Source organism: Miniopterus schreibersii, assembly GCF_964146895.1.
Source record: "Miniopterus schreibersii genome assembly, chromosome: 3".
Classification (NCBI taxonomy): domain Eukaryota; kingdom Metazoa; phylum Chordata; class Mammalia; order Chiroptera; family Miniopteridae; genus Miniopterus; species Miniopterus schreibersii.
The window spans coordinates 49,330,514-49,344,403 of NC_138103.1; the positions used below are offsets into that span (position 1 = coordinate 49,330,514).

A 13,890-nucleotide genomic window follows, 5' to 3' on the forward strand; every position below is an offset into this window, starting at 1 on the left:
GAAGCCTTTAATTGCTTTAACAACTTCCTGGGGCTGGAGCTACCAGGTTTGGATTTGCTAAGTAGGAAATGAAGGTTGTCACAGAGCAGTGAGTGTGACACCGAGCAAAAGGACTCAATGAATTCTGAATCTATTCATTGCAATGTGACTTTTTAATGACCAACGTCATTACATGAATCCATTAGCAATATTTCTCTCACAGCTGAAGCTCTGACGAAGTCACAGGTCAATAAATAATGCTCACAGGTAGCAATAGTATAAGTATTCATGGATGGTTTTCTCATTTAACAGACATTAATATTATTGTATCAAAAACGTCCTTTTCCTTGAGGGTGAATACTTGATTCCCTCTGAAAAGAAAGCTCGCATCTGTGCCTTCCGAGGTCAGCAAGCTGATAACAATGAAAACTGATTCTCTCTATTTACTTCTCCAGGAGGCGGCAGCTGCCCGGGCCATTTATCTCCAAGCTCCAGCAAAGCCCTGCCAATACATCACTTATCCCGAAAACACCTCCAGCGAAATGCCTAATTATGACACCCAGATAAAATCAGAAGAAATCTGCCATCTTCCTGCTACACAGTCTTCTTGATTAAGTCTCTTCTATCACAGGCAGAATTTCCTCTACTTCTAACAACCCCCAGAGCTACACACAATTTAAATCTTCCCTTTGAACTATTTGTCCTGCCCTGCAATCTATCACCCACATTCATGGGACTACAACCCCTCCTAAAAATACCAGGTTGAAAGTAATTGCTTAAAATAACAATGTTCCAACATCAAACTGAGTCTGTAATGACAGATCATGCTTACTTGATCAGATGCAACTCTTTAATAAGTATATAATTTATCACCTGTACTATGAAAACTATTGTTTTCTTCTCCATGAATATTGGATTGACATGTTTTTAAACAATACCATGGCCTAATTTTTCTACTGCAAATGTTGTAATTGTAAAGATAAGCAAGTAACTTGGCAGATCCTCTTAAAGACAGTCATAACAATAAAAATGAAGGCTGTCGTTCTGTACTGTATACTTAGATCTAAGCTATTTCAAAGAAACTATTATTATCTCTACTTCAATTTAGATGAAGCTAAGCACGCTTTTAATGTTTCCCTTGTGAGAAAAAAAAGAATACAGATGAATCGCAATAATGCTGCTTACAAAAATAGTAAAATAGAATAAAACAGCCCCACTATACAATCTGGAAAACTACACAGAATTTAAACCTATTTGACAATTTTAACTTTTCATACTGTAGTGGTTAGGGAGAACTCTGAAAGAATGGTAAAATCTGCCCTCACGAAAACCACAATAGTTTGGTTTCCCTTAACTTACGTAAAGTGAAAAAGCTTTATAACAAAAAAGGGAATTACTGCTATCCTTTCACTTGATCTTCCCCAGACCCCAAGTTTGAGAAGCAGAACATACAAATTTTATCCGGATATAAGTGAAAATAACATATATGCAAAATTTGACAGGATATAAGTGAAAATAATGTGTATATATACACATATATATACATATGCATCTTATATATGATTCAAATTTTAAAGTAAATGTATTTGTTTATTTCAACATGTATTGAAAAATGTCTAGAAGATACACACCCAATTGCTAGGGGTGTTTACTTCTGGCGGTTTCAATCACAGATTAAGAGAGCCCTCCGATTTTTATGTTGTATAGTTTTAAACTTTTAAATGTTTTTTAACCATGGATATGAATTACTATTTAACTTGAAAAATGGAAATTCATCTCAGAGTGTTCTGAACTTGGAATCCTGGTTTACCTGCTTTCAGAGAAGACCAAAGAGAGGTGCAGGGGACTGGATCCTAACATACTAGCCAGACTATTTCAAGGATGATCCACCTGTCTCAACAGAATTAAGATGGATAAAGCAAATAAAGGTTATCTATATAACACACACTCAAAAGACAGCAGGTTTATCAACTTTTCCACAGATGTGATGGTCATAAAGAAATAGTCCAACAGTAAAGCTGGTTTGTTAGATTTTCTTTTAAAGGCACCACCGATTTTAAAAGAGCCTATCAAAAAAACAAGAGCAAACCAAGAGGTCTCTGACCATTACAAAGGCTGAAGGGAATAGGAAAGACCACCAGCAGGAGTAAAAATCAAGTGTCAGTGAGACAAACGGTCCCAGGTGGCCAGAGTAAGTGTCCAGTTAAAGATGTTTGCTTTAGGAAAAAAGGGGCCTAATTTCCCCAACTTCCATTTCCTAATTCCAGGCTTCATTTAGTTTTTATTCTCCTCTTACTCTACAAAAACAGCTCAATGTGTCATGTTCTCCTCTGCGTTCTATTTCCTCTTGGCACTCCACTACATTTTCTGATCAATGCAACCTCACCACCTTCTCAGAGGTCATAAACTCTTTCTTAAATGGATAACTTCATACAAAAATCACCACCTCCTTTCCTTGGATTCCCAAGGGTAGCACAGAGAGGCTCTGTGAAGGACACACCCACATTAGGTCACTCACAGCACAGAGCTGGGAAAAGGCCCAAAATCTACCCAGTAACAGCACCAGCTCCACCAAGCCCTGATGTATTTTTCCTGGATAACTGTATACCCCCTTTTATCTTCCCGAAACTCCAGAAAATCTACTTCTTATTTCCCAGTGGATCCTAAAGCTTCCAAACAATATTATAATTTCTCAAACTGAAAGAAAACAAAAGCTAAAGGTAGAAATATTCTTTCAGGGGGGGGAGGGGGGGACACAGCACATTTCCCAAAGAAATATCTCCTTGGCTGAGAAAACATTTTAAATCTCATCAACTCCCATGCAACCACCTTAATCCTTAAATTGAAGCTTGGGGTTCAACAAGGTCCCGAGCTTAACTTGTTCCTTAAACTAAAGTGAAATAATGTTGCCAAGTGCCAATTCAGAAGCAAATGGGGATTACAGTGTTACCTCTGAGGGGATATTTGGCCAGGATTTCTAAAGCCTTGAGTAGTCAGCTACAGCAGCCAGCCTGCCTCCTCTCCCAAATCACCTTTCCGATGATAAGGCAAAACAGCCTCCATCCTAAACTAGCTTTGCCTCAAAATTTATTTTGAACTTCCTCCTAGCCCAGATGAGCAACATTCTTGGCTCCTCTGGTCTTCATACAACACTTTTCCTATTATCAGTTAAGCATATTATTTAAAAGCAACAACAGTGAGATATGGGATTTTATGATTAGCATTTGGGTTTAAATTTGTTAAATGCATACTGATTTAATGAAAAAGTATCACAGAACTTCCAATGGCCAGAAGTTCTAACTCTCCATCGCCCTTAAGTCCAGTCAGGGGCCTAATGTCACTAATCTCTCTCCTCCTTGTTCCAGTCCTGCAGTGTTCCCTCTAGCTTAGATCTTCTCCAACAGTCATCTCAGAATGCTCAGTGTCTAACTCCTTTAATCATTCTATGTATCACTTTGTCCTTGAAGAGTCTTCACAACCATTGCCTTACAGGGTTACCACGAAACTCCAAACTCCTAAAAGGCTCCCCCTGGGGGTCACTGAATCAAGTGCAGGTTTCACAGCTTCAACATAAACCCATTTTCGTCAGACTTAACTCTGGGCACCTTGAGCTATAGCCAATTAAGACAGCCTGATACACTAATACATCTCAGTATTTTCCCTCCTCCAGGCCTTTGCTCCTACTGCTTCTTCCTCCTGTAATTCCACACATACCTACCCACTCCTCCCACCACACTCCTGCCTCTCCTCCCCACCAATCTAAACCCTACCAATCCTTCAAGGCCCATCTCTTCCATCAGGAATGGGATCCTCCTAAGAAATTCCCGTGTTCTCTACCTTGAATTTAAAGCATTCTATTGCCTAGCCCTAGACAGTTTTGCTCAGTGGTTAGAGCATCAGCCCTCAGACTGGGTCCTGGGTTCAATTCACAGTCAAGAGCACATACCTCAGTTGCAGGCTCCCTCCCTGGCCCTAGTCAGGGCGTGTGCAGGAGGCAGCCAATCAATATGTCTCTCTCACATCGATGATCATCTCTTTCTCTCTCCCCCTCACTCCCTCCCTTCCATTCTCTCTGAAAAGCAATGGAAAAAAATATCCTCAGGTGAGGATTAAAATAAATAATAAAACATTCTCTTGCCTAGTTATTATCACGCATCTTATTTTCCTACTCATTTTAATCTTCTGTGAGGTAGAGACAAAGTTTCTATTTGTCTCTTATCCTCCATATAGCACCACACCTTACATTTGGCATTCTCTCCATAAATACTTACTGAATAAATGGACAAAAAGTTTATGTCCTTGATGAGTCAAGGACATAATTATTTTCATTTTCCAAAGTATTTAAGATTCAATTATTTCACTTAATCTTTGAAACAGCCTAACGTGGTAGGATAAAGGAGAAATTGGAATTTCACTTTTTGTTGAAATGAAAATAAACAGAGGCTCAAAATAGTGCTGTGATTTCTTTTGTGCCACATAGCTTCTAGGTCCCCTGATTCCCCAATACTTTCCTCATCCAGACACCTATTGCTTCTAACAGCAGCCAGAAAGGAGGTGCTCTCATATTCCCTTATAGCGAACCCACTGTATCTGAAGAATTAAAGCCAAAACTGCCTTAATTTTTTTCTTACCAATGACTCACGGCCTACTCATTCACCATAACATTCTCAAGTCAGCTCACAGGGCTTGAGGGGAACACTCCTTGTTACCCTAAGGATATTCTAGAGAGGCTGCTTCCTCGGCTCCAGCCTACCATCTCGGAGTAACTAATACTCTGGGCCAATCCCTCACTTTCTAAACATCAGTTCCTAATTTTTAAAAAGAGAAGAACAGTACCTCATATTGTAGTTGTGAAGACAAAGATAAAGCATAAGGTACTGGCGCATCACAAGCCCTTAAAACAGTAGTTACTAAAATAATTGATAATGAACAAAACCACAGAGAATGGGCTTACGCAGCCTTCTCTAGAGGCTTCGTGTGTATTCTGGAAGAGCGTTGTGAGCGGGTAACGAAGAAGCAAAAGTTGTCCAAGTAAGGGCCTTTAAGAGCTTAAATAATCAAGTAGTGGGGGCCTTAGGTTTTCTGCTGTCTAAAATGACGGTGTTGGTCCTTTCCAGTCTAACATTTCTATGTGTTAGGAAGCACTCTGTAGCAATTTTCTAAATTTCTCCCACACAAACATCTGCCCTCTTCTGCAACCAAGCCCAGCAGAGTGCCCAGTGTGGGGGTAGTTCACTCAGTTCAGACTGTAACAGACTGAAATTGTTCAAAGTTTTATCCTTAAAGGATTTTCATTTTGCTTTCATTTAAGAATCCAGGACTAGATCCTTATACTACTCTGAACTCACCCACAAGTCAATTAACTTTCATGTTTTCCCAAAACTAAACATGGATTATAAAGCCTTCAGTGTTTTTAATCTAAAAGACAAAGGTATTATAGATGATGGCTTACTCTAATGCCAAAAACTTATTTCAACATTTCATGATTCTAATTTGATTGCAATTCCCAGAGGAAGCACTGGATTAAGTTCTAATATACTCTTCTAAAGAAGCCAGTTTTAGATTAGTTCCCATTTTAGTCTCTCAATTAGTGGAACTTTAAAATACCTTTTCCCTAGGACACAAAGAAAGAACTTGGAGTGAAATGTAGAACATTTGTGTGAATCTAAGCATAGATACTGTTTTCATGAAATAAAAGGAAGCGTCAGAGGGGTTAAAGATGCCACCTGCAGCCTAAAATGACCAATAGAGCTGAACGGGTCTGACAGCAGGATGTGGGTTATAACGCTTCTGAATGAAATCCTTTTGTGCAAGGGCACTGCAAAGGGCATACAGGCAGGACTGTGTGTGTTTGGATTTAAATTAATCAAGTCAGTCCCACAATGCGAAGATTCCTTCTCTTTAACTGGTTAAGGCAGGTTTACCGGCAGTTCCCAAGTGATGTCAAAAGCTTCTAAAAGGTCAAATGCAGTGAAGCACACCAAATGTCCTAGTGTAAAAAGTACCAATAACTTCTTCCTCTAAAATCTCCTGGGTGTGATTTATTAGGCAGGAGATTATCCCATTTTAATCAACTGTGCTGGTTTTCTTCTTTTCATTTTTCCCCCAAAGTTAAAACATATTTATACATCTTAATGATACACATGACAAGACTGTTTTATTCTGCAGTGTGTCTGGCTAAAAACAAGATAAATAGCCCAGCTGAAGCACCACCATGTTTTGCACTGGGGGAGGAGGAGGGGACAGAAAGGTATGGAGGTGGAACTATTCTAGTCAATAGGGGCCAAGTACAACACAAACTCACAAAAAGAAAGCTATAGCTATAATAAATGGCAATGTCAAGTAACAAATGCTCAGAAAACAGCATGTATATTAAAAGGAAGAACCCAAGCCAGGTGGAAAATTCCATCTGGATTCAAAACCATGAATTCTAGGCCTTTGGGGGGCTTCTTTAAAATCCAGTGTTTGTTTTTCCCAAGCAGTAAGGGATTGAATGCATTCTTGTAAAATATAAACCATGGGTGTCATGGGCACTAAGTCAAAAGGAAAAAGGAAGAAAGATAAGCCAAGTATGCCAGAGTATAAAATAATAGGACAAGCTCTTGTCTGACAATGCTAGAGAAACAATAACTGCCAGCCCGGGGACTCAAAGGAAGTTCCAAGCACTCAACGCAGCGCCATCCCCCTATCAACGTTCCTGCCCTTCAACCGCATTGTTGCAAAGTTGTCAGAGCATAGCACTGGGCCTACTACACCCCAGCTCTGCCACCTCGAATGCCCGTCATCTTGGACAAGCTACTACACCTTCCTGGGCCTCACTTTGGTCACCTATAAAATTACGGAAATAAATGATCATACCTCTGAAGGTTGTTGAGCCAGGCGCAGTTTCAGGTCTCTGGAGTAGAGTGTTGAACAAGCCACACAAGGCCACTCCTCTCAAGGAGCTTGCATTCTGGGTTGGAAGATAAAACAATAAACAATTAATAAATTACATGATTTTATATATGTGGAAAAGGGTCCTGAAGAAACATGTCACAGGGTGATGAGATAAGAAACTGACTGGATGGGAGACTGGCTTAATACAGTTGTCAGAGAGAAACCTCAGTCTCAGAAGAAATGACATTTGAATGAGACGCACCAAGGTACATAAAATAAAAGGACAGAGCCTTCCGGGCATAGAGATCAGCAAGAACAAAAGTCCAAGACATGGGAGACAAATGATAAACAAATCCATGAATGGAGCCCGGGTTAGAGAATGAAACTGGAAATATAAATTTTGGGGATCACCTACTTAACACCAATCTCTGTAAAGCACCCAGCACGGGTGCCTGAACACTATGATTATTGGTAACCAATCCCTCCATTCCCACTTTTCCAAGTAACTGAGCAGATATTTGCATTAGGGAGACTGTCGGCAAAATGGAAAGAGAGGAGACAGGTAGAGTTGGATTCGCTCAGGATGAACAAATACATTTCACGTGGACTGCCAACTCTACAAAACAGTGGGAACTTCCCAGCATTCTGTGCTGAGCAGGATTCCGAGGCCAAACAGGAGCCCTGTAATGAAGTGTTCCATTATATGCAAAATATATAAATGGTGACAGATTTCCAAGGCTCTGTGATTGGCAGTTTTTGTTCACTATAAGTTTCATTTAATTTTCTTTTCATATTTGGTAATTATTTCTCAAAATAATAATATGCATTAGACACCATTACTTATCCCTATTTTATAATTAAGAAATCTGAGGCTCAGAGAGAATAATTTATTTGCCCAAAGTGACCAGCCTTCAAATAATTAAAATCCTTGAGACCACGATCCTACCCACTGTGACATGTATATGCAAATTTGCTAAATTAGCTCCTTATTTGTATTCCCCTAACTGCACTTTAAGTGTCTTTCCAGCTGAGCCTAGTCAGAGCCTAGTGTCTGGTTCCAGCATGGAATGTCTCATACAATCATCAGTCTACTCCTGGCATGTTCTCTGGTTTCTAAATTCACATGCTACCTTCTGAAGAAAGCATCCAGGCACAATTCTTTTGTGTTGATGTTAGTGGAGAAGATCCTTGTTTTTAAAATGCCAAATCCTATTTGACTTACGGATCAGGTCATCTTGTAAGCAGGATGACTTAATTTTAGCAACTGTCAGAATTCCGTTGTTTCAGCCATCCCCTCACATTCTTCATCACCTGCCTCAGTTATTCTCCAGCAAGCAGATTCTCATAGAGCTGCCTTTGAAAGCACGCACATACACACTTTATCAAATTAAGGTACTGCTATTGCTGTTATTGTTGCCTCACCCACAAAACAGCAGATTCATATGCTTTGACTAAAGAACAGGAATTTTAGGAATTTAATCCTAAGGAATAGGAATTTTAAGGATTGTAGGGCAGTGAGAAGTAAAACCTCTTGTGCAGGTTACAGACTAACCACAACTTCGGCAAAACAAGTAAACTATAGTTAACCCTGAATTGCCTTGTCCTTTCTCTCCACCCCCATGCTGGTTTCCCCTGCCTATTTTCTGTGGGAGGGATTCATAATAGGAAAAAAGTATGCCATACACTACATTGATTTGATTGCAGCAAACGAACGAGAATTTGAATTTTTATTAACAAAAGCCATAGGCAAAAGCGATAAAACACTATACCTATCAGAGTGGTTCGTTTTATTCATGAACCCATGCTGGGTTAAGATAAGAAAAATGAGAAAAAAACTAACTTCAAAGCAGTGCTGAGAGATGATTAACTCTTTAGCCACAAATGAGAATCACACACTCCTTTGATGTGTGAGAATCTCTAGTGCCTAAATTTAAAGAAAGGACATCTACAATACAAGTTTAACCATTAAAAAAAAAATTTTTTTAATCCAATGATACACTTCTTTTGCATCTAGAAAACCAGTAATTACCTGAGGGAATAAACAAAATTGGAATTCAGCCTCAGAAATTAAGCCTTAAATGCAAAGCACACAAACAATATCCCTCCCTCATCAAACAGTTCAGTGGCAAAATGCCAGCTCTAATATGTTCAGTACAGGAAATATAACTCTTTACACTGTCATTTTTTCACAGTCGCCCACTCTACAAGGTACTCTGGGCATTGATCAAGCTGCATATACATCTTCACCTCAAAAATTCAACTACACTTAAATTGGAGTGTTATTCAACACACAAACTACGCAACACATTACTGCAAAGACTATAGTTGTATAAACGCTTGTGCCAATACTTAGCTTGAAATAAACATGGACAATGATCTAAAATTGCTAATCTTGGAGCCCTGAGCAACCTTTATCATTTATAGAATGTTGCCATGGTCTATTTTCGCATAAAAATTGAGAATTATCATTTAGTATGCATAATTCTTAAAGGTTGTGTGAAAATAGGGCATGGAATATACTGTATAAATTTCAAGAGAAAAATGGAAATATTAAAAATAAAAGTATGTGGATTAAAATATGTGATTTTTCATAACAATGACCCAAAGAAATGGGAAAGATGGAAGGTTGATATGTACTTTAAATGGCTTTCAACATGTAAATATATCAGGTATATTATTTGTTAAAATAGTTGCATTTACCAATCTGAATATACTTAAATATTCTTAAGACCTAAATGCATAACATTAAAATTTTCTCTTTTCTCTCCTACCAAATTGACACATCGCTATCAATAACTACTTGGAAAAATATGCAAGGCAATCCCAAAAAGAATTACTTTGCTTCATTGTGCAAGATGAAAATGCAGTTTTTTAAAAAATATTCATCTGACATTCAGTTCTGTTTGCTGGTACAGCAGGTCAAATGCCATTAGCCACCTGCTGAAAATACATACTAGAAAATAAAATGTCCTTCAAAATTATTTTGCATAAAGCATTCTCAAACTGAGTGAGGTTATATTCTAAATGTTTAAAAATGCAATGCCTCAAAAAGAAATACACTCACCATGCCAGAAATTAATTTATAAATAAAATTTAATGATGGCCATACAATGTAGAATATTCACATTGGCTAAAGAAAGCACCATGTTTACTATGAGAGAAATTAATACATAAAAGAACCAACCAGCTCAACACTATATAGATACTGCTGTCTCTTTTTCCAATAAAAGTAAAAAATTCAATATGATTCCTAGGATTCTTAGGACATTCTCTCTTACCATTCAGAAGTCTTCTGGGGGCTGACCCAACAGTGCTTTTGTATCTTTAAGACACTCTATAAGTGTATTCATGTAGAAAAAGCAAAACCCCGTGCTAAAGAATCCCAATTCTGTCTTGTTTAACAATTTGATACTTGGCAATGAAGCATATGGTTCTCAATCATTACTATATTAATAGGTACTATTAGTAATTACTAGATAATCGGTCACTCAGCGCTTTGTACAACCAGGCGCTAAGATAAGTGCTTGACACATCTTAATGTGTTTAATCCTAACAACTTTGTGACGTTGGCAATAGCCAACTGCCATTTTACAAGTAGGGAAATCAAGGCACAAAGAGGTTAAATAATTTGCTTATAGTTACACAGACAGCAGGTAGCTACATTTCAATGAGACAATCTTACACAGTATAGAATGTGAGGTCCCTAATGTGATGGGCAAGCAAGGGAAAGAAAATGAAGGCAAAAGTACAAAGAGTCAAATGAAACAGATAAATGCTTTCTCTTTCACTATTTTCACTAATCTTATCTGGCTGACTGTGGCGTACTTAATAAATAAAAAGAATTGTAACCAGGTTTTCGAGAGCAAAGATAACTCCTACTTAAACACCAGGAAGCTCACATTTTCTTGCCTTACTTAAAAGATGGATTTCTGCTGTGTGGAACTAAAAATACTCAATCTCACTGCCCAAGCTGTGAGATGACATATGATGAAAAAATACACATTTTGATACCATGTCAGATGCCTGGGCTGTACAGGCACGGGTGGGTGTGTGAGTCCTAGACTATTCACCCACAGACTGAGTCCGACATGGATGAAGGGGACCCTGGGAGGCTGACTTCATGAAGAGTCAGTGAGGTTTGCAGGCTGTTAGCTCTAGAGGTTCCAGCTCCACTGGTGTTGCCCTCATTGACTTGATCCAATCTAAAATTGTTTGTAAAAAATCTTAAACTGGCTGCCTAATATAAATGTCTAGTGTCCCTTCCAGGGGCCCTAATCTAAAATCTATCATCAGATCATGGGGAGGGGTGGAGTTGTATTGATGCCACTGGGTTTTGGGGCATTCTTTGATTATTTAATAAAATGTCATTTCTCCTTTAAATACAGTATTGTAGGCCTCCAAATCATCAGGTATAAATTAAACAAAATAACTCTTGGTTAATAAAATATGAATTCAAACAAAACGCTCCTGTCAAAATGGAGAGTCTAAAATATTTCAGGAAAAAATTCACAAAACTCTCTAGTAATGAGGTTGGAAAAGATTTTCTTCTCCACACCCAAAACAAAGGAAGTTGAATCCCTGCTTTAACTGGAGACTGTTGCCATATGTTTTATGGATAAAGGCCAAATTATGCATATTTTTGTGACTTTAGTGAAGAACCAAGGTCAATCACCAGATTTTCTCCCACACCAGCCACACAGTAGCAGCATGAATACAGATGTTCCTTATCTTTTTCACTGTGATTTTGAAAATTTGGTTTTTCCTCTCAAAGCAGCTAAAATTTCATTTGTCAAAAGGGTAGCCATTAAGAAAATCACTTAGCTAATAAGCAAGGAAATTAGCCAGCAAGTCTGATACAAAACAGCAACAACACTAACAGCAATCTGTACACACAAATTAAGGCAGTAAAAAGTTGCTCTGGTAAGTACTTTTAAACTGTCCCTGGTACTCAAAATCTCAGTATCACTAGTATTAGGGGTGAGACAACAGTTTTAAATTTTCCTTGTCTCACTTGGTTCCCACAAAAACCTCAATTATTTTTGAGTTTTATCTAAGGATGTGCAGAGAAAGATAGTGACAGAAAAAGGAATAAAGAAGTATCAGGCCAGGGTATCTCATCTCCCTTTCCAACTGCTTTTCTGTAACTTCTTTTATTTGTCACTGTTTGGAAGAACCATCTAACACTTGTTCAATTTTGGGAAAAGCCTCATAACCTAAGTAAACAATACAATGATGGAAATAGGACGTTTGAATCTCATGAAAGATGATGCTGGGGAGAGGGAAAGGCCTAGGGAGGGTGGGGAGAGAGATCTGCTGTTCCACTTATTTATGCATCCACTGGTTGATTTTTGTACGTGCCCTGACTGGGATTGAATAGAAACCTTGGCATACTGGGACGACGCTCTAACCAACTGATCTGTCCAGCCAGGGCAGATGACGCCAGATTTTGAAGCACACTGGTTATCAAGCAAAAAATTCATATCATCATTTTCAGTCATATTTTACATGTTCAATAGATATATATTTTACAGATGATAATCTTTAGTATATTCACATAATTTTTGATAGGGAATAACATAACCATGTTATAAATTTCACATTTAATCAGTGTTTTCAGTTTTCTACAAAAATTTCTTTTTCTTAGAAGGCTATATTAAAAAATCACACAGATTAGAAGAATCTGCTACTTTAATAATACTAGTAACTTCTCTCTACTTCTGCCAGTTCATTCCAGGAAAATTTTTTCCATCTGCTGAAATCGCACCCTTGTTCTGTTCCAGGCTGGGGCCACTCCTGGCCTTCACGGAGAATAATGCCCTGCCTCCTCCCTCATCTCTGTGGGACCCAGTCATCATGGTCAGTGCTGTATTATGCTGACCTTCAGTATAACAGAAGTAGATGACCAGTAACAGTAATTCACATTTAAGTAATCATTTAAATCAGCTTTACAAAACAGAGTCTCAAGGGGCAACTGGACAACAATAAATAAACCACTTCAAGTACATTACAAATTCAAAAGTATTAAATAAGTAATGTATTTTATTTTAAATTCTAAATTTTAAAGAAAACAGTAGATATATGGATATATTCAATAAATTTTTAAAAATAAAGAAATGTGCATTTAATCTGTTAAACCAGAAATTCTTAGGTAAATATAATACAATATATTCAATACATATTTCACAAATTGCTGATTTAAAACTTTTAAATTCTAAATGTAAAGTAATCTGCTTTAACTTTAATCAATTTACAAAATTGATAAATTAATTCTGTACATAAATCTAGGATAAAAGTGTTGCTATAATTACTTAGTGCATGTAATGTTTTCAAAAATCTTTTAAAAATATTTTACTAGTTCGGTTTTTTAAATGAGAAAGGCTATTACTGCATCATTGTTGAACTTTAAAATAAAACCAGTACTTTTCATACATAATATACTTAAGATATTGAACTTAACCAACAGCTGTTCTAATTAAATATTTTCCAATAGTTTCAAAACTTTAAATTTTCCATTTATAAGAGTTCTTTTTAAAGCAAAGAATCAGGTGTTCTACAAGAAATTCATGAATTCAGAGATGATATCTTACATACTTTTTAAAGGAAGAAAGGGAAAAAGTAGAACTAAGATATTATTTTATTGTACAAAGAAAAGAATGTATTCTGTTCCTATGAGGATCAAGACTTCTGACCTTGAGGCCAAAGGGAAGATTTTTAGAAAGAAAAAAAAGTCATTTCCGTGTTACTTGATTAACACTAAACTCTACTTGGCAGCACTCTTATTTGCTACCCAAGACTTTTGTGTTATCTTTTTAATAAGGGCTACAGAAAGCACATATCCTGCTCATAATCAAACTGTCAATCAGTGTGAGAACTACCATAAGCTTCAAAAACTGTGAAGTTGTATTCTGATTTGCAAGAATAAACCAATGGTAATTATGTTACCAATTCATCACTTGACAAAATTATGGTTTGTAGGGCTCCTTTAAATAGGGAGCACCTCTAATACACAGGGGCGGGGGAGGGGAAAAGTAGTTT

At 37.5% G+C, this 13,890-nt stretch overlaps 1 protein-coding gene across 4 annotated transcripts in view; it reads right to left on the bottom strand.

Annotated features, from left to right (window-relative positions):
- PAM (peptidylglycine alpha-amidating monooxygenase) overlaps window positions 1-13,890 on the bottom strand; it is a 262,191-nt gene that overhangs the window by 214,171 nt on the left and 34,130 nt on the right. For all 4 annotated transcript variants that reach the window (XM_081132109.1, XM_081132114.1, XM_081132121.1 and 1 more), the window contains exon 2: window positions 6,838-6,931. The gene's annotated coding sequence lies outside the window, so the exon portion shown is untranslated. The remainder of the gene's footprint in view (window positions 1-6,837; window positions 6,932-13,890) is intronic.